Source organism: Panthera leo, chromosome B3, assembly GCF_018350215.1.
Source record: "Panthera leo isolate Ple1 chromosome B3, P.leo_Ple1_pat1.1, whole genome shotgun sequence".
Lineage (NCBI taxonomy): Eukaryota > Metazoa > Chordata > Mammalia > Carnivora > Felidae > Panthera > Panthera leo.
Genome location: NC_056684.1, coordinates 112,792,880 through 112,814,814, shown reverse-complemented (window position 1 = coordinate 112,814,814; position 21,935 = coordinate 112,792,880). Strand labels below are relative to the sequence as shown.

General features: G+C 45.6%; 1 long non-coding RNA gene across 1 annotated transcript; it reads left to right on the top strand.

Moving 5' to 3' along the window:
- Positions 1–1,809: 1,809 nt before the first annotated feature.
- On the top strand, positions 1,810–9,846 carry LOC122221371. The gene is made up of 4 exons (XR_006203175.1): positions 1,810–1,896; positions 8,395–8,435; positions 9,189–9,354; positions 9,627–9,846. It is a non-coding gene; the product is annotated as an uncharacterized LOC122221371 (long non-coding RNA).
- Positions 9,847–21,935: the final 12,089 nt, after the last annotated feature.

Sequence of the window (21,935 nt, the reverse complement as noted above, 5' to 3'; positions counted from 1 at the left end):
CCTTAGAGAAAAGGCACCCCCTCTGCTGGACTGTGCGAAGCTGCTAAAGACCGGGTACCACCCAGGGGTGCCTGGGTGCCTCAGTCAGTTGAGCGTCTGACTTCGGCTCAGGTCATGATCTCACTGTTCAGGAGTTCAAGCCCCTGGAGCCTGCTTTGGATTCTATGTCTCTGTCTGTCTCTGCCCCTTCCCTGCTTGTACTCTGTCTCTCTCTCAAAAAAAAAAAATTTTTTTTTAAAAATTTAAAGAATGGGTACCACCCAGGGGAGAAGTGGTCAGGTATCCAGGAAGAGGTGAAACTTGGTATTTCAGGGCCAGGGAACTGATGTGCTGGTTTGAAAGGAAGAGTTTAGATTCTCCCCCAGGGCTGCAGGACATCAAGAATGAAACCTGGGGTATGTTGTTGCCTTGCTGCCCCCCTCTCCTCCAGCTACTCTGTGGTACAAAGTAGACTCTCCCTTCCTACATAGATGCCCACTGGCCTGGCATCCTGGGCATTTGCCCAGCCTTCATGGGGGAGGCTGGCCAACCTTGACTGGAAAGTAGTATCTTGTGAAATCCACAGATCCTGGCAAGAAGCCCCAAGGCTTCAGGCAAGAATGGATCTGTAGGTTCCAGGAAAGAGGCTTCTGTGGGAAGCAGAGCCACAGTGGCATTTCTGCACCTCAGGGATCAGCCCACAGGAAAGTAAGAATCGTCTGGGAGCCAGAGAAGTTCAGAATCGCATTTGCAACACTCCCCATCTCCTCTGTTTATCCTGAAAAGTCAATACTTATCAGTCTCCACCATGCTGCCTTCTGATCTCTCCCCCTGCTCTCAATTTGGTGCAAAAATGGGTGATCAGAAAAATGTCCTGATGCGCTCATCCCACACAGCAAGATCCAACATGAGACATGACCAAGGGTATAGTGGGATGACACTTATGAGATGCCAGGCCTTGGATCAAATCCAAGGCAGAAAAGACCTGTTATCACCCAGGATCTGGGGGCCCAAGGGAGGAAAAGGACAGGGGGTGACATCCAGGCAAGGATGCTTTGAGGCGGGGACCCTAAAGATCTGGTATTCCAGGCGTGCCTGGGTGGCTCAGTCAAACAACCGACTCTTGATTTCAGCTCAGGTCATGATCTCATGGTTCATGAGTTCGAACCTGGCATTGGGGTCTGCACTGTGTGGAGCCTGCTTGGGATATTCATATTCTCATTCTCATTCTCATTCTCTCTCTCTCTCTCTCTCTCCCCCTCTCTCCCCCTCCCTGGCATGCGCACGTGTGTGTATGTGTGTGTGTGCACGTGAGCACTCTCTCACAAAATAAGCTCAAAAAAAAAAAAAAAAAAAAAAAAGGAAAATAGTTAAAAAAAAAAAAAAAATCCAGTGTTCTGTTAACTCTTCATGTGACCCTCCTAGGAGTTTGACAAATACCTGAAAACTTGTATTACCACAATGGAGTTTAAAAACAATTTATAGAACAAAATACAACATGATGAGCACCCAGTGAGTGCTCTGTTACTCTGTCCTGTTGTGGCCACTGCTCTGTGGGCATCTCACACACGTGCATTTGCTGCCCACAGAGCTGGGTATTCTCTCTGCAGTCCTCATAATTTATTCCCTTTTCATTTCTGTGCATGCACAGGGGCTGTTGCTTCAAACACAGTTTGGTCCTCCAAATGCCCCCCCCCCCCCCCCCCCCCCGCACTGTGGTTGGCTTACAGTATAGTGGCTCTCACAACAGGGCAATTATGAGTCATCTAGCCTGCCTGATAAAATGAATATTCCTAGGTCCCCTTCAGATTATGATTTACGAGGTCTGAAGTGTGACCCAAGAACCTGTCTTTCTACACCATCCCAGGGGATTCTGGTTAGAGGGTCATAAGACGCCCCTGCCCCACCCTTTGAAAGGTACTGACTTAGAAGTCATTGTGCAAATGGTTGGTTTCTAATGTTTTCCTATTTAAATAATACTGTAATGAAAACTTTGTAGTAATGATTTTTTTCTTTTACATTATTTTCTTTAGACATTTCCTTATAAGAAGTATTATGGAATCAAAGGATAGGAATTACTTTGTAGTTTTTGTCAAATTAGTCTCCAGGGAATTTGAATAATTGAACATTAAGTTTTAGCATTTAAATTGATTTTTATAACAATATACAAGTTGCTAAAACTGCAAGTTCAAGATTTATAGTGGGGCTGCACATTTTTCTATGTAGAGGTTGGTGTGTAAATGATGTGCTCACTTCCTTTGACTACTTATCAAAAAAGGAACAGGATACTGGCCTTTTACAGTTATATCAATTCCTTAGCTATTTTGGATAAAAAGCTTTATTTGCCACATAGAATTCTCCTCCTTCTGTGGCTTTCATTTTTGTGTTTGCTTTATTACATTCAGTGGCACAAAAGGCTCTTAAAAACACATTTGGATCCATCTACCCTGTCTGTGATATCTCTTTCGTCAATAGTCAAAATGGTTTCTCCTCTTCATGGTTGAAACACATTTGCTTTTCCATTGTCTTCTCTGGCTTTTTATGACCCATTTGAAATGTATTGTAGTGCACGAGGTGAAAAATATGAATATAAGCTCATTCTGATTCATGCGGACGTCTCACTATTTAGATGATATTTATTCAATAATGATTCTTATAGCATTGTGTTGATGCTTATTCATCTTACATAAAGTTCCTAAATACCTTCAATCTATTTTTTCAGTATATTTCCCTTGTCAATTTTTATTGTCTTTACCCTGATAGATTGTAGTGATAGCTATCTGGTTATTTTAAGTTCCCTAAAACATTTTTTTTTCTAAATATTTTGCCCATTCATACTCCAGATGAGTTTTACTATTTATTTGTTAAGCCCTGCAATGCAGCTCATTGTCTTTATATTCTACTGTAATCTTAACTTTATTTAGATTTCACAATCAAGATCAAGGTGCAGCTCTTCAGGGGCACCTCAGTGGCTCAGTCAGTTAAGCGTCTGACTTTGGCTCAGGTCATGATTTCATGGTATGTGAGCTGGAGCCCCACATCAGGCTCTGCACTGACAGCATGGAGCCTGCTTGGGATTCTCTATCTCTCTCTCTCCCCCAATAAACAAACAAACAAACTAAAAAAAAAAGTATAGCTCTTCATTCACTCATGTTTTCCTTTACACCTTAACATTTTCTTTGAAAAAAATCATTTATTCCAAGTTAAATTAATTCCCAGCTATTTACTTTTTGTTGGTTTGCTTTTTGTTGTTCTTTTTTTCAATGCAGAAAAGGAACCTACAGTGTGTGTTAAGGTTTGATTAGCTGTTATCTCCTCTTTATCTGCCTAGGACTTGGCCCCAGCTATTTACTGTTGCGGGGGTCAGGAGGAGATTATTCTTGTGACTAAGCCAGCTCTCTCCTTTCTTCTCTCCACCTCACTCCTATTCTCATTCTCATGTTCACTAAAACACAAGCATTTTGACCCAAAAGCCTTGCAATAAAATGATACACTGTCCCCCCAAGCCCAGCCCAACCCAGCTCATGCTGTTTCTTGGTTTCAGCCAGCAGTAATCTGTATGCTCCTCTGAGGAGTCCTCCATTTATCTTTCTCCCCTTTCCTTTCCCTCCCTTAAGATGGGCAGAATTGTCCTGCCTCCAGGACTCAGCATATTCCATTCATTAATTAAAACAGGAAGACACAGTATACTAGGTTGAATAAGCATCCTCTCAAAACTCATGTCCACGAAGGACCTCAGAATGTGAACTTACTTGGAAACATGATCTTCGTGGATATAGTTAGTTAAGATGAGGTCATGCCTGGATTAGAATGGGCCCTAAATCCAATGACTGATGTCTTGATAAAAGGGATAACAGAGACATAGGCAAAGACAGGCGGATAGACAGACAAACAGGCAGACACACACACACACACACACACACACACACACACACACACACACACACACGCGGGCGAAGGCTATGAGACAACAGAGGCAAAGATTGGACCAAGGAATCCCAAGGACACCTGACAAGCAGCAGAAGCCAGGAGAGGCCTGGAGACCTGAAACAGATTCTCCCTCTGAGCCTCCAGAAAGAACCAACACTACCAACACCTTCTAGACTTCTAGCCTCCAGAGCAGAGAGAAGAAGTTTCTATTGATTTAAGCCACCCAGTCTGTGGTACTTTGTTATGGTGGCCCTAGAAAACCAGTCCACACAGGATCCTTGGTCTCGCCTGAAAGCACCCCAATGATTTTAATTGTAGAATTCTCTAAAACACAGGGAAGTGTCTTTGTAAATCTGCCCCAAAGCAGAGAATGAACAGTTCACTCTGGAATGTAAATACTTAAGAAATGATGAGGTTTTTCGTTTCCTGACCAACTAAAAGTCTCTCTCTGTAGAAGGCAAACTATTTATGGCATATTCCAAGTTCTAAAAACCCAAGACTCTTTCACTAAGGGAGGTAGTGTGGTGTATTTCAAAAGGTTCAGAAGGTGGTCTCAGATGACCAGGGTCTTAATCTTGGCTCTGCCATTTACTAGAAGCCTAAGTGAGCAAGTTATAATCTCTTTGAGCTAGGCTCCCAATTTGTAAAAGGAGACAATAAAAACTCATGCCTAACATATTTTAGGAAGCTGTTGCTGGAATCTGATGAGATAATTTCTGTGAAATTATTGTTTAAAACTGTAAAGTGTCGGGCGGATGTTACCAATCAATAGTGGTTGCCTGTGAGGTTGGAGGAACAGGGTAAAAGGGTGTGAGGGAAACTTACTTCTCACTGTTCCTCTTTTGTTCCATGTAGTAATGGAAATAATATGTTAAAGAATATTTAATGTGCACCCACAAACATACGGCCAACTAATCTTTGACAAAGCAGGAAAGACTATCCAATGGAATAAAGACAGTATCTTCAGCAAGTGGTGCTGGGAAAACTGGACAGCGACATGCAGAAGAAAGAACCTGGACCACTTTCTTACACCACACACAAAAATAAACTCAAAATGGATGAAAGACCTAAATGTAAGACAGGAAGCCATCAAAATCCCTGAGGAGAAAGCAGGCAAAAACCTCTTTGACCTTGGCCGCAGCAACTTCTTACTCAACACATCTCTGGAAGCAAGGGAAACAAAAGCAAAAATGAACTACTGGGACCTCATCAAAATAAAAAGCTTCTGCACAGCGAAGGAAAACAATCAGCAAAACTAAAAGGCAACCGACAGAATGGGAGAAGATATTTGCAAACGATATATCAGATAAAGGGTTAGTATCCAAAATCTATAAAGAACTTATCAAACTCAACACGCCAAAAACAAATAACCCAGTGAAGAAATGGGCAAAAGACATGAATACACACTTCTCCAAAGAAGACATCCAGATGGTCAACCAACATATGAAAAAATGCTCAACATCACTCATCATCAGGGAAATAAAAATCAAAACCCCAATGAGATGCCACCTCACACCTGTCAGAATGACTAACATTGACAACTCAGGCAACAACAGATGTTGGGGAGGATGCAGAGAAAGAAGATCTCTTTTGCATTGCTGCTGGGAATGCAAGCTGGTGCAGCCACTATAGAAAAGAGTGTGGAGGTTCCTCAAAAAATTAAAAATAGAACTACCCTACAACCCAGCAATTGCACTACTAGGTATTTATCCAAGGGATACAGGTATGCAATGTTTCAAAGGGACACATGCACCCCAATGTTTATAGCAGCACTATCAACAACAGCCAAAGTATGGAAAGAGCCCAAATGTCCATTGATAGATGAATGGATAAAGAAGATGTGGTATATATATACAATGGAGTATTACTCGGCAATCAAAAAGAATGAAATCTTGCCATTTGCAACTATGTGGATGGAACTAGAGGGTATTATTCTAAGGGAAATTAGAGAAAGACAAATATCATATAACTTCACTCATATGAGGGCTTTAAGATACAAAACAGATGAACTTAAGGGAAGGGAAGCAAAAATAATATAAAAACAGGGAGGGGGACAAAACATAAAACACTCTTAAATATGGAGAACAAACAGAGGGTTGCTGGAGGGGTTGTGGGAGAGGGGATGTTTAAATGGGTAAGGGGCATTAAGGAATCTACCCCTGAAATCATTGTTGCACTGTATGATAACTTGAATGTAAATTAAAAAAATAAAATGAGATAAAATAAATAATTAAAAACAGACAGACCTGGGTTCAATCCCAGCCCTGTAGCTTAAAGACCATGTGATCTTGAGCAAGCTATTTAGTCTCTTGGAATTGGTTTCTCATTTGAAAAATACAGAACAGAGCTAGGCCACAGGAACATTGAGTTAAACAAGATAATGCATTTATGGGGTTTAGTGTTGGCACCCAGCGTGTAGTAAGTGTTGAATAAATGTTAGACGTTGTTGTTAGCAGAATAATCTGGTTGGTTGGTTTCTAGTCATGGCTTTAGCCTACTTGAGTTTTGTGAACTTGAATGAAGTATTTCACCCCTGCAGGCACTTATTTCATATAAAAAGAGAGGACAGGTCTTGAACCTTAATATTCCTCTGACTCTAGGATTCTATGATCCCTTTAGTCCTAATGGGATAATTCCACTTGCCATGAGAACCAACATTAGGATAATCACATGAGGTAGCTGCCTAAAGGGCAAGATAAGAGAGGTTGCCAAAGTTCATCTGGCTTCTGCAGACCAAAGCCCATCTCTGTCTCCTGTCCTAGATCCCAGGCAGCAGTAGGGAGGCGCTGTGGGGAGCTGGTCTGTGGAGCATCCTGGTAAATAACTAACACTGAAGGAAGGAAGGAAGGAATGCCAGGCCCTTAGGCCTACCTGAAAAACAGATTCAGAGGTCTGCAGGAAGGGGAAGTACTGGGCAGGGCAAGTACTGGGCAGTGCCAGTGAGAAAGGAGGCTGTGAGGAGGCTGAAATTGCAGTTTCTGGAGCTGTCTGAAGAGGCATTGTGTGCACTGGTTAAAAACCTAGCTGCGGAGCCAGATTGCCTGGGTTTGAATCTTGCCTCTTCCATTTATCAGCTGTGTGATCTTGGTCAAAGAACTTAACATCTCTGGGCCTCAAATCCTCCATTTGTGAAACAGGAGTAAGGATGATAGTTCCCCCTACTGGGTTGTTGTGGAGAATAGTGTATATAAGAACTTAGCAAAGTGCCAGGCATATGATAAGTGCTGCACAAGTGCCGGCTGTGAATATTTTTATGATATTGGGGAGCAAGATATCATTTTGGCCTTGGAACACTTGAGAGTACATGTGTAGGTAGGTGGATGGGGGAGTGGTCCCTCTGTTGTTTCATTAGAAACAGTCGGAAGCATCCCCCCACGCTGACTGGAGGCCTGGGGCACGAGCGGAGCTCCTATAAGATACCTTCTGGAGACTCCCAGAAATGTGCAAGAGACTTTGTGAATGGTCCCGTAACAGTAGCAGAACATGCCAGAAAAATATATTCCTTATAATTACTATAGCCCCTCCATACAGGCGCTTGAGGAAACTAAGTTTATACCATCACTGTTAAGGTTCAAATCCCCTCAAGTAAGAGTATTTTTGGAAGTGCTAAATAGCAAATTATCTGGGCACCTGGGTGACTCAGTGGGTTAAGTGTCCAACTCTTGATTTTTGGCCCAGTTCGTGATCTCATGGTTTGTGGGTTCAAGCCCCACATTGGGCTCTGCACTGACAGCACAGAACCTGCTTGGGATTCTCTTTCTCCCCCTCTCTCTGCCCCTCACGTGCTCTCTCCCTCTCTTAAAAATAAACATTTAAAGAAAGAAAAAAGTAAATAGTAAATTGTCTTCAGCCATGCAGTGCAAATGAGTTTCTCAGATGGGCCAATATTTTAGTAGAACCTGAGGGAATAAGAACTGGAACTGGTTGGGGCAGGTCAGTCCTGCCATGAGTTCTGTGTGAGACAGAAGGTGGGTGGGGTCCTGGGTGGCAGACAAGAAGCTCTAAGTGTGCTTTGGGTGAGATACGAGGATGCTAGAGAGTAAGGAGAGGGGCATTGACAAAGGTTTGGCCTTAAGTTTGGCCTGCTTAAGTTTGGCCTTGGAGCCCCTGGGCCTTGGGTTGGCTGAATTTCCATGCCCACAGCCCATGAGGGCTGTCCCTCTGGCCCTCCTGGAGTGGTGGACCTTACTTGCCAGGGATACCTCAACTGCATGGGACTTGGCTGCCTCCTAGTGGCCACTGGGCAGACGTTCTCTTAAAATGGGCAGAGACAACAGGAAGATTTTACAAAAGCCATTTGGGTAGTGCTTTACAGTTATAAGGCACTGTCACAAAAATGACAGTGCAGCTTTTCTGCTTGAATATGCCCCCTGTCTTCCCATAGTCTTCAGCCACCTCAAGCATATTATCTACGCAACCCTTCCCCAGCCACCTCCAACACTCTACCTTTCAGTTTCCCTTGACTCATCTAATTTCTCCTAATAGGTGGAGAGGGTCCTGGAGCTTGGAGAAACAAGGGAAGACTGGTGAGCTCTGACTCCTCCAGGGCCTTGGGTCCTTGCTCTAGCCAGAGATTAGAGAGTGTGGCTGGAAAATGACAGTCCCCTTCACTCAGCTTGTGCACACTCTCCCCTCTTCACATGGAGGTCCTGGCTCCCTGGACACACCTCAGGACCAGAACTGCCCTGAGCTGCCTTCGCTTCCAAGCCACAAACCCCAGGAGTCCTTAGACTTTAAGTTCCTCTTAAAACCAGACTATCCACCACCACTCCCTTCCCCAAATCAGCACAAAGTCTGCCCTTTCTCTGATGCTATGAAACGTACTCACACTTGGCCATTTGAGAGGCTTACCAATTGTCCCTATAGTGAAGGTGGCAGCAGGCAATGAAACATCCATCACAGCAAGATACATAGGGTCCCACACTTTCAAAGGACTCAGTCATGGTCCCCAGTTTTTGGTTCCTAACTTTGCTGAGATCACTGAAAACCCCAAGGGTGAGGCTGACATCCTCCTCCCTCGGTAGCTCAGCTGAGATGTTATCAGACCCAACAATACACTCCCTTGTGTGCAGAGTATCCTAGCGACCATTGTTCTGATTGTGTTTCCACAGGAAAAGGTAATCTGAGAGTCATACTGAATATTTTAAATGTTGGATGTTCAGTGTGTTTTGGTTTTTGATGTGTTATCTTGAGAAACCACTTAGAGATGTTTTATTTGGGGCAGCACAAAGCAGCCATTAAAATGGTTTCATTTGCAGTATTAAACTTTGTTTCTCCAGGCACAATACAGCAGTTGAGCCTGTTGGGATGATGTCCCTCCTTTCCAAGTAGGACTTGAGAAGAATTAAGGCAGAGAAAGGCGAGGATGCAGTGGAGGGGGCCTCGGACTTCTCTGATGGACAAGAGCTGAGCCAGGACCACGCGGAACCAACTTCTAGGCACAAAGTAGGGTCACAGCAGAGGGTCCTTTCTGGTCCAATGGCACCCCAAGAGCCAACCCAACCCTGTCAGATTCACCCCTCCATGGAAGCCTCAGTAGGGACCCTGTTCAGGCAGGTCACGACCCAAGAGAGAATGCCAGATGTTGAGAATGGAAATGAGGGGGAAAATGGGAGTGGGGGGGGGGGTGGGATCAGTGGTTTTACTTCCTTCTCTCTTAACAACCCTCAATATTTTAGCTTCTCTCCCCTGCCTGCTATTGGTATTCAATTCCACAGGACCATAATAGGTGAGAATGGAGAAGAGGATTTCAATTCCTTTCATCGCTCCAAATACTGCAGGAGCCATAGAAATACCCACCAAGGATTCATTTGCACTTGGATGCTTCTGAGGAGAGGGACAGCCATATACTTGCCCTCTCTGGAAGGAAACAACACTCACTGAGATGGAAGAAAACGTCAGGACATATAGGAAGCTGGACTGGCACAAACCCCTGGGTCTACACCCTTCCCTTTTTTTTTTTTTTTTTTTTTTTTACAGCTCCTTACCAACTGTGCCAGTAATCACCACAGCTCTCCCCCTTCTCCTCTCAGACTCAGACTCATCACTTCCTGTTTCCTGTGCTATGAGCACCCTGATGCCCACTTTCCCTCCAAGTTCCCCAGTTCTGGCAATGGACACAGCCCATATCCCCACTTCAGACCTTCCCGGTCTCTCTCACTCTTGGTTTCCCCCTTCTGCAAGCACCATGGCTGCCTGGGGACTGTGCTAGAGGCTGATGAAGGGCATTCCCGAAATAGCCTCTGTTAGGAAAAAGCTGGTCGGGGAGGTTACTGGGGAGGGGTGCTCATAGATAAAGAATTAACTGCAAAACCATGTTGTTAAGTACTATCCTAGAGGCTGGTACAGATGGTCATTTTATTCTTTAAATTCATCTTGCAAACAAACACCCTCCCAATCCCTTCTTGTCCCTTTCCTTCCTGCTTGAGACAGTGTTTTGAGAGAATGATGTTTGTTGCTGTGGCAACAAATGCATGAATGAGGACAGGGCAGGAAGTTGGGAAAAGCCTGATTTGTGATGGCAGCATTGAGCCATTGGGTCAACTCTGATGTCACCTACCTCCAGGCTTCTTGTTAAGTAGATAAACACATCTCCCTAGGGTTTAAGCCATTGTTGATTGACTTTTGGTTACTTGGAACCCAAAGCACTGTAACTGATTTTCTTCTAGGTATGAATGAAGGAGTTAAGAGTGACTTAGGGACAGACTCATCACAGTTCTGGTGATCAGTCTGGGCAGACTCAACTTCTTTGTGGAAAGGGACAGAAAGCCCCATGGTGGATGGACCCACTTAACCTGCATTCACTGAACTTATTCAGCCCTTATTTATGGAATGGTGCCTATGTGCCAGGCATCATGAGGAGTTGCTGTGGCTAAAATCAAGAGTAAAACCACACATAGTCCTAGTTTTCATGAAGCTTAGAATCCAATGAGGGAGTAAGACATTAATCAAATAATAACAAGTAAACAATTAAAAGATGAGCTAAGCACATGGAGGAAAGAAGATGCTGTAAGAACATGCAACACGATACATATTAAATAAAGCCTGGGAGCCAGAAAGATATCCTTGAGAAAGTAATCTTTAAACTGGGACCTGAAAGAGGAAGAGGAGGGGTGTGCCAAGCAGAGGCTAGTAAGGCTTGGAGTACAGGGAGCTGTGCATGCAAAGGCCATGGGGCATGAGAGAACCAGGCTGGCATGAGAGCCCTGAGAGGAACAGACTGAGTTTAGGTGGGTTGAAAGTTTGCCTTCAATGCCTCCCCAAAATCTGGCCTACTAATACTCCTTGCCATGTTCCCTGCTTCTTCACTCATCCCACACTGCCCCCCCCCCCTCCCCGGGGAACCCTGTGTCTTCAAGGCTCTTTGACTAAAGTGCCATGCTGGGGTTCCACCCAGTTCTGCCCTTCCCTCTACTCTACCTTGCAAATGACTCTCCCCTCTATCAAAATCTCCTTTTCTTCTCCATAAATCGAGCTATTAAAGAATCTCTTCTACATTTTGTTGAGAGAGAGAAAGAACCATTGGTGGAATTCAGACAGCAAGCAAAGAATTTCAGGCAGGAGGAAGGCCTTGGACATCATATGTCCCGCTCAGCGGTCTCCTGGCCTCCTCCATAAGACACTTGTGGGCTGGGGTGCAGGTCAGTCTGCGTGGGTGCGCTGGCCACTTCCCTCCTTTCCTGGATACACCAGTAACTTCCCCTCAGCGGCTGAACTCAGAAGTCTCCCTACCCTAGTTTTTTACTGCAGCAGCACCCAGGGCTTTGTGGGAGGGCTGGGCCACCCTCTGATGAATGGACTTCAAAGCGCCTAGAGAGGCAGTGGGAGGAGCCTCGCTTTGGAACCAGAGCAGGAGCCACACAGTTCTGGGGATGAGGCTGATCCCCAGTGTGCTGTGTGAGCTCAGGCTGTCACTTAGCTCTCTGGGCCTCAGTTGCCTCATCTGCAACAATAAAGATGATCTTCTTCACAGAGTTGCTGGGAGGATTAGAAATAAAAATGTATAAAAGGGGGACAAAGATGAGCTCCAGCACAGATGTAGCATAGAGATTAACAGTCCAGTCCCAATTCCAAATAGATTGCCCTATACATCTACTCCCACCTATCAGGCCCTGGGTCCTGAGTTTTTATTGGAAAACATGACGATCCCTAGATCTGCATTGTCTGATTTGCTAGCCACTGGTCACAGGTGGCTGTATAAATTCTAATTAAAATGAAATAAAATTTAAACTTCAGTTCTTTACACTAGTCTCATTTTAAGTGGCTCAATAGCCTTTCGTGGTGTCGGACAGAGCAGATATAGAACATTTCCATCAGCAAAGAAAGTTCTACTGGACAACAGGAACTTAGAGAAAGGAGCCACTTGTAAAGAGGAGGTATGTTTGTTTTACTTGTCATCTCACTCCTGGACCAAGACACTGATTGGGACAAACTGGCAGTTAGAGAATCAACGGGAGTTTGGCACACATGAGTGCACGTGTGTGTGTGTGTGTGTGTGTGTGTGTGTGTGTGTGTGTGTGTGTGCCTGCACATGCATACGTGTATGGGTAGCAGACAGGCCATGGGTCCAGCCTTCAGGCCTTCTAGATGATCTCATTGACACTCACCACTTGCAGGGCTTGACCTGGTGAGTAAAGTCACAGAATGAAAACCCACCACAGAGATCTCAAACTTGCCCCACCTGTGAGACCCAGGGCTGGGGACAGGGAAGAGGTCCACAATCCTGGAATCTAGTCCTGACTCAGGATCCCAGGAGGAAAGGATCTCCTGGTGTTGCTTCTAAGGCAGAAGGAGAAGACGACACAGAGCTACAAGATACAAGTGTGCAGCCCTTAGGACAGAGGGACATGCAACCCTGATTGCTACCTTGATTCAAGGGCTAAGACAAGGACTTGGCAGATAAAACAAATGGGCTAACCAGGGAGTCTGCTCTACAAAAGATACATAAGGAGGGGACTGGGTCATTCCAGAGCCTACAGTAGGTCTGCCTCCCTGGGTTTCTCATTCACAAGTATGGCAGTCTCTCAAGCTGTTCCTGGTCATGAGAGGAACGTGGACTGTTTTCCCAGCAGGCCTACTTCCCAGAGACCTTGGCATCATAGGTGACAGACTTCCTAGCTGACTCCACTTCCAAGAGCCACAAATGTCCTGAGCGGGCCACAGCCACAAAGAGAAATGCCCAGGACACCCCAAAGCATTTCAGTGCTGTAGACTCAGCTCCCTGGAATTGTGCTGCAGGGATGCCTGCCCTCCCAAACACCTCCCTCCTTTGCACTCACTCATGAGTTTCACTCAGAAGTCATTGGAGCCCCAGGCCTCTAGTCTGCATCTTGAGAGATTGTCTCCATAGTATATGATATTCAGTAAACATTTTGAGCCCAAAGATTGAGCCCAAATTTGGAGTCAGCCCTGTACAAGTTTGGCAAGTTACTTCCATTTCATCATCTGCAAATGCAAATAACAGCATCTACTTCGTTGGGCTGTTGGCATTAATGGATGACTTAGCACAGTGGCCCAAATATGGCAGCTATCACTATTATTAGTTCTACCAAGATGCAGTGATATACAAGGCTGAGCCCCAACTCTGGGGGGTAGCTGGAGAGAGCTTCAGAAGAGGGGCCACAGAGGTGGGTATGAGAGAGAAGCAGGATCCTGCTAGAGAGGGAAGTGGGGAAGACCATTCTTGGAGGACAGTTGTCTTGCTCAGCCCTTAGGTCTACTTGACTGGGCGGACACCTGAGGCTCACCCAGTTCTTGCTTCCTAAGCAATCATGAGACACCTGGAGGGGTAAGAGGGAGAGAGGGAAGGAAGAGGTAGCCACGGTCTATGCCCTGGTTTGGGGTAGACACAAATCTGAGGGCTGGATAACTCACTACCCCATCTTCACATTGCTGGCTACACTGTATCCCCATGTCTGGAAAGTGCAATTAGGGGTCAAGAGCAAAGCGCTGTCTTCAATAGAAGCTGTCTTGAGAGTGGCCTCTAGAAAGAGAAGGCACTACTGTTACCGTAAAATGGCTTCCCCTGATTTATAATAGGAAGTGAAGAGCTGGTCTTGTTCTCAGAATGGCCTCAGAAATTCACTGTCAATTTTCCTGTCCTAATAGTGATGACTAAAATAGTAATAATGGCAATACTTCTTAAAACCTGCAATTTTTCTATTATCAGTTTCCTTATTGTTACAGTGATAACTCATTCATCCAGAATTCAATATCTGGCAACCTCACTCATGCAAAACAAAGCACAGAATCAGAAATCAGGTGAAAAAGCAAAAGCCTGGAGAAGTTTTGGAGGAGCACATATCATGTGACGAGAGCATTCAGACACCATTTATCCTTATTTTCTGCACAGTTCTAATACCTTGGGTTATGTTTCTAAATTTAATGCAATTGTAAGCAATTTATAGAGTAGCTGCTGGAGATGAGCACCCTGACAGCAGTAGGTGGCAATAAGGGAGGAGGCAAAGAAACTTTGAAGGGCAGACCAAGAACCACAAAGCACAGCAACTGGATCTGTTTAAGAGGCAGTGGTTGAGGGCACCTGTGCCATTCCCACAGGATTCTAGGTTCTTACCAAGGAGCTCAGGACATACATCCCAAAAGTCCAACAGGTGTGTGATCCAATGATTTGGACTGTGTTCCTGCAGGGACAACCGGCACCCATCTAGTCTCAACCTCCCCTCAGCATTTCTGAGATGCTAGGTTACCTTCCTGCTGCCTGTCCCCCACCCCCACCCTCCCACACACATACAGAATACAGCCCAGGAGGAAAAGCCCTGGCATAGAGGTCTGAGTTCTGAGCGTGACCTCACAAGTTGTCCCTCTGACCTACCATTTATTCTTTGAACTCTTCCCAGGAAGCTCAATTTCCTCCCCCCTAAAAGGAAGGTTGGACTACGTAAGGTCTGACAGTCCATGTGTTCAGGGAGAGGCTGTCTGGGGCTGAGGCATAATGATCACCGACATGATCAAGGATATGCACAGGTGATATCTAAGTGCCTTACGGGCTAACCTTTAATCCTCTCAACAACCCTGTGAGGCTCCAACAGTGGCATAGGGCCCCACGACTGTTTTAACAGTCTGCTGCTGATACCTTGAAATTCTTAAGTTTTGAAACTGGAGCCACCTTTTCATTCTGTATTGGAACCTGCAAATTGTGCAGCCAGACCGGAGTTCGAGGTCTCCTCTTTACGGGAGCTAAGTAACTCCTGTGGTTCCTAACCAAGGACAGTAACATCATCTGGTGACTAGTTACAAGTGCAAAGTCCCAGGCCCAGCATAGCTCTCTCGAGTCGGATCTGCACTTTAAGGAGATCAAATGCAGTCTGCCATCTTAGCCACTGTCTGCTATTTTCTTCCATGTCTGCACTTACTGGAAACGTATCCTTAATTGAACAGGAAAGATCTCAATTTCTGATCTTCAAGTGAGAGGAGATTCACCTTGCTCGTGGGAGGTGGGCTTCTACATAGTCGGGCAACCCCAAAAGCTGTGGAGGAGCCAGGTAACTCAGAAGTTGCACCCGCAGTGGTCAAGACTCAGGCTGGGACTGGGGCGGGACCAGCAGGAGAAGCAGCACAAAATTTAAGGAGACACGCGCTTTCAGGGGTGGACCTTGCACCTCCACACTCCGAGAACCTCCTTAAACTCTTCGTCCAAGGCTCCCGCTGGCCAGGTGTTGGTGGGAAGTCTGCCTCGGCCTCCACAGCTGACCTCTGCGCGGCGCCTGCCCCGCCCAACCCACGTGGTTCCGCGTTTGGAATGCGGTGAAGCGTCAGCCTCCATTCCTGGGAAGTTCTGGCCCGAGCTTCCCCCTCACTGGAAACTCCCAAAAGGGGCGTGAGTGATTGCTACTTTGAGAATTCAGTCTTCACGCCATCTCTTAGCATTTTTAACCTCACGAAGCCCGCAGCAACCCCCTACTTCTCAGTTTGTCTAGGTTCAGAGCTCTGTGTTGGGGATTGTTGGGGCAGGCTTCGCCCTCTTCTAATCTCCCGAGCAGACCGCCCCACCTAGCAACTGATAGCCTCTCCCGAGGGCGGAGCTGGGTGCGTGGGGGCTGGGGACGCTTTTATGCCACCCGGCCTGAATGCAGGTGGGAGACCAGCCTGGAGACTGACTTGCACACCCGAATTCAGCTCGCGCCACATCACCTGGGGGACGCACAGGATTTCCCTCCCCCTGCCCCCGTCGTAGTCAGCAATGGGGCTGGTCTTCAGTCGGCACCCACGTTTGAATTCAGAGGGCCCTTCCCCCTAAGAGGGCTGAGAAGCTCAGGGGTTTTTCAGGACTAAGGTTCCCAGAGCTGACCCACCTCCTCACCAGGACAGGTTTCTTAAATGAGGCTTCTCCAATCCACAAATCAGAATCTCCTGGGGATGGGCAAGGTCCCTGCTACTTTGTATGAAATAGAAGAAGGTGCCTTCTCTGGGCAGAAGCAGTCTTGCTAGGATGTGACTTGGCAAGAGGACAGAGACTTTAGGTTAAGAAAAATCCCCCCTCCCTTTAGAGAATGCAGCCCTGAGTTGAGGGCATGTGTGGACTGTGGAGCATAGCTTGCACTTTGGCTTCCATTTGCCCTTTTTATGCAGTACACAACCTGCCTTGTTATGAGAGGAGGCCCTGAGTGGGGCTGGTTAAAGGCCCTGCAGGTGATTCTGATGATTGGCCAGGTGGGAGCCTCTGAGGCCGGAGAACAAATATGACCAGATGTGATAGTGATACACGGTGGCCAGCACATGGCACCATAGCCAGCCCCTTCCTGCTGGGGTTCCTCAGACATTCCCAGGCCAAGGTTCTACCACCAACCCCCCCTTTAAAAAATGTATTTATTTATTTTGGGAGAGGGAGAGAGAGAGAATCCTAACTAAGCAGGCTCTGTGCTGTCAGTGTGGACCCTGATGCCGGACTCCATCAGGAACTGTGAGATCACGACATGAGTTAAAATCAAGAGTCAGATGCTTAACCGACTGAGCCACCCAGGCACCCTGTTCCCCCACGTTGCCCTCCCTTTTTTTTACACACACAAAATAAGCCAAAAAGAAAGCCTAACCTCCAGGAATGACATTTAGAGAAGGGGGGAAGGGGGGAGAGAAGGAGGGGAGGGCCCTTATCTATATTAAACAGGTCCAGTTCTCCCTGAACAGACAGCTGAGTCATGAGATGCATCCTGCTCCACCCCCTGCCCTTCCTGTCCAGGAGACAGCTGCCACAAGCATTTCTCCTAAAAGGCTGGGTTCTGAGGGACAGGCAGGATGGAGGGCACTGGTGGGGAAGCAGGGAGTCTGGGCTGTCCCCGACCAAAGGCTGGCTGAACACCCTGGAGAGACTGACAGCTCTCTCAAGGTGTTTCAGCTTTGCCAGTGGAACAGGGAGGTGAGTTTCAGGGTGTTCATGAGAGGGCACTCCACCCGTCCATGTTAGGTGTTCCAAGCTGCCCAGTCCTGGCATTGCCCAGTAGTGTCCTTCAGGATCTGAGACGCAGCTGAGGTGGAGAGCTGTGGGTATCAATGAACTTTCACCAGTTACACCGTGGTAGCAAACAACCCTCCCCCAACCTCAGTGTCTACAACAACAAAGGCTTACTTCTTACATTGGCTGTAGTTCTTTTCCCAAGTTGTGTGCACTCCTGGACCCAAGTTGTGGAAGCAGCCCCGATTTGGGCCATGCCGGGCTTGTGGAAAGAGCAAGGGTGGAACCAGGTGATGGCGCTTAAATCTTCCACTGGGATGTGCAGGTGATGTTCTGTGGGTCAAAGCAAGTTACAAGACCCACCCTGAGTCAAAGGGTCAGGGAAGCCTACCACAGGCAGTGAATAATTGGGAACAAGAATGCAACTTACCACAGTAACCCTCTGACTTAGGCCAATGGGATTCCTTCTCCAAAGAGAGAACATCCTTTAGCCAAAGGAGACAGTATGAAGTAGTGGAAAGAACAAGGCTTGGAATCAGACAGGTCTAGATTTTAACCTGGACTGAGCCATATACTAGCTTTGTGATGTTGGCCAAGTTATTTAACTTCTCTGAATCTTCATTTCCATCTACAGAATGGGTATAATCCCCAATTCACAGGGAATTTTTGAGGATTAGATAAAATAGTATATGCTAAGTCTTTGGCACATAATAGGAACACAGTAAACATAAACTCTCTGCTCTTCTACCCCCTTCCCAGCTTTGGTATTTTATCCATAACTGTGGGGTACTTACAACCAATACTCCTACTAACTTCACAAGGTTGGGATGAAATGGAATTGAGGGAATTTATTGTGTTCTACTGTGTGCCAGGCATTGGCACTACACAATTTACTTTCATATTCTCATTTATTTTGCCCAATAACCCCGTGAGACAGGCACTTTCTTACCCCATTTTATGGATGAGGAAAATAAGGATCAGAGAGGATAAGTAATTTGCCAAAGGTCGTGTAATGGCTGAAATAAGATGTGAAGTTTCCAGAACTCACACTCGAAGTGTGGTTTATTTTATGAGTGGTCTGTTTGGTACTGCTCTGTGATAAGCTAAGAACAGAAATGGAGAGTGTTTGGAAACTTTTATGGCAGCTGGGCATTGCCACGACATTCAAGTGCATGATGGATGGTTTTGTTTCATTGAACAGAATATAGATGAGTTTGGTTGATGCAGAAGTCTCTGGTAAGTTGCCTATGGTGGAGGCTATGTTCTAGTCATGCACACTAGGACCACACAATAGTCCACGACTCAGGGGAAATCAAAAGCACTGGTCTTCAGCACAGATGGTGTGGGCAGCACTGTTCTGGAACACCACTTTTTGTGTTGGTGGGCCTGCCCTGCCACCTGTGGCAGACCAGGGGGATATTCATGGTTAATCAAAGTGGTACTTTGTCTACACTGATGTGTAAGGCCTGGGGCCAGGGTCTGTGTATTCCTCCTGGCAAGTGGTTTGTGCTTTGTACATGGAACATATTCAATATGAGTCTCCACCTTGGTGAATGAATGAATGAAATGATGAATGAATGAATATGTTTCTGGCTGTAAGAGAGCAACTTGGGATGGCTTTGAGCAAAACCATGAATTGGGCAAAATTTCTCTACCAGCTCTCTCTGCTGCCTTCACTTCTAGCTCCCTTCTCCTTCCTCTTTTTTCTGCCCAATGCCTTCAGGGTGCTTTCCTGGCTGCCCAAGACCCCACATGCCCCCCTTTTCCTGTGAGTGGTGCCCTACACTGCACCTCTTCACTGCCCTCTTTCCTGGCCACTTCCCAGTTCCGAGTCTCTTCCAGGGGGATCTCCCCCAGCTAGCCATCCCCTGATAAAGACAACACAGAGCCTACACATCTAGGAAGGGGCTCTGTTCCTCCCAATAAAATCAGCAAAGATTTCTAAAAATACTACAGGTAATACTGGTGTAGACACCCAAGACTGCCATTATCATATGCTGCTGGTAAAGACATCTTGTGGTATGTTTCTAAAAGGCAGTTTGGAGATGTGTATCAAGAATTTTAAAAATACACCTTTTAACCTAAAAGCATGCTTTCAACATTTATCCAAAAATAATCAGGGATGTGGCAGAATGTTTATGTACTGAGGTATTTATCATAGCATCATTTACACAGTAAAACAGGGAATTCAACCTAAATGAAAATGATGAAATACATTATGATATAGGCAGGATGAAATGTTATTCAACCATTAAAATTATGTTTTTGAATTACTTTTAATGATCTGCTAAGATGCTTATTAGCTATTATAAATGAAAAAAAGACAAGGTTCAAGAATTTTTAAATAAAAATATACGTGAATGTAAAAATATTATCTGCCTGGATGATGGGATTTGTGTGGTGTTATTTATTTATTTATTTATTTATTTTTGTAATTTCTAAACTTTCTATAATGAGCACAAAAATTATTTATGGTCAGAAAAAACATGGAAGACATTGTTTAAAGTCTTTTCTGGCTTTGCAGACAGAACTCTTTCCAGTGTGTGTAGTTATACCCTCAAGACAGTCCTGTTCTGATGCAGGACACTGCTAGGGAAAGTGCCCTTGGCGTTTGCTGAGAGCTAGCCTTGAAGTACTTGAAGTACCTTGAGGTACTGTTAGCCTGTTTCCTGGTCTTGCATTGCCACTAACTGGCTGTTGGGCCTTGGACAAGTCATTTTATTTCTCTGGGCTTTGGGAGTCTTCATTTATAAAATTCTGATTAGATTCTGATTCTGGATTCTGATACACTCATTAAGTCAATGTATTCGTTGTGAGTAAGGATTCATGATTTACCGTTCTCTACTGTGAGTATCTTAAACAGTGGATCCTTATCTATAGCTAGAGGAATGACTCTCTAATGATGGAATTTCACATTGGAATTTCACATGAATCACCTACAAGCAAACACTGACCATATAGCTCTCTACAACTCACACATTCTAGATATTATCTGACCTTCTGAGAGAGTCAAGGATCCTTCCACATCAGCCTAAGTCTTGAGAGGGAGAGGAGAGTTGTCTGCCTGGAAGAGTAAGATAAGCTCTTGTGTTCTGAGCTTCCTTACCTTTCCCTCTCCTTTCTCCAATTCTCAGCTGTTCACCACTGTCTGCTTCCTCTGTCTTCATCCTCTTCCCCATGGTTGAGTTGGGCTTATGTCAGCGTGGTTCCCTGGTGGGCTGGTGGCTCAGCCACTACAGATGGGTGAGGAAAGAGTGTGACTCATGCCATGGGTCCAGTGAGTCAGACGGGGTGGGCTGGACCAGGGGCTTCCCCAGGACAGGAAGCAGGTTCTAAGTATGCAGAGGCCTTAGTTTCCTCCTGGTAGGGGGCACTTCCAGGAGAGAGGACCAGTATTCCCTTTTCCATCTCTGTGAACTCATTCAGGAACACTTCTTGTCAAATGTATTGCCGCCTCTTCCAAGTCTTAGTAGGCTGTGTTAGTCTGTGCCAATCCCCTGCTTTCCTGGATTTGAGAGGAAGAAGGAGATGAGCAGGCCACAGCCAGAGCCAAAGAGGATAAGAATTTCCCATTCTATCCTCCCATGTCCTAGGTTTGAGCCCAGCAAGATTTCAGAGCTCATGTGATTCTTTACTCCTCCTTCTAGCTGAAGAACTGAGAAGTAAGTGTAGTATCCACACTGCCCTGGAGTTAAAATCCTACGTTGTGTGACCTTGGGCAAGTTATTTAACTATTTTGAGTTTCAGTTTCCTTTGCTGGGAAAAAACAAATAAAGGGATAATAAACTCACCTAATGGGATTGTTGTACATTAAATAAAACCTCGCACCACTACAGACCTGGCTTCAGAAGGTACTGAGTCTATGTGCGTTTTGAAATGGAGTGGAAGATACATTCATTGCTTTTGGATTCACGGGGAGATCTGAAGTCAGTCAGTGAGAAGGCATTTCCGGGGCACTGGCACCGGTTGGGAATTGTGCACCAGGCTGGTTCTGAAAGGCAACCTGGGGTACTTTCTGCTGACAGAAACTTTTCTTCTCTTCTAAGCAGCTAGGGCCTTTCCGCTTCCTGGTGAACAATCCTTAGGGGGCCCTTCACACCCAGTGCAAACAATGAACAAGCTGAATGTGTCCTAAGGATTACTAGAAAGAATCAGTATTGCTATGTTTCCTTTTGTTGCAGACTCCAATATGGTCTGGTAGGACATGGCTGACCCCGTCCTCATTTAAATTTTTGTTGTTTTGTTCATCTGGGATTTTTTTTTTTTGCGTTATTTTTGATTTTCAAAAATACTGCGTTAAAATATAATTTATCTAGATTACTGAGTTCTCGGCATGCCCTTAAATTTTGCACCTAATGAAGTAATCCCCAGCTGTAGCTTTTTTGGGGGTGGGTGGGTATATTCTGGAGGCAGAGGGCTCCTGCAATCTGCGCCTGCTTCTTTAAACCTGTGACCCTTTTTTTTTTTTTTTTTTTTTTTTTTTTTTTTGTCAACGGGAACTTTGCCCTGCGCCCACCAGGGGCCAGGATAAAGTTCCCAGCTGGTTCCACTCCATCCATTCTCCCCCACCCCCACCCCCCATTTCCACTGAGCTCGGGATTACTCGGAATCCCTGCAA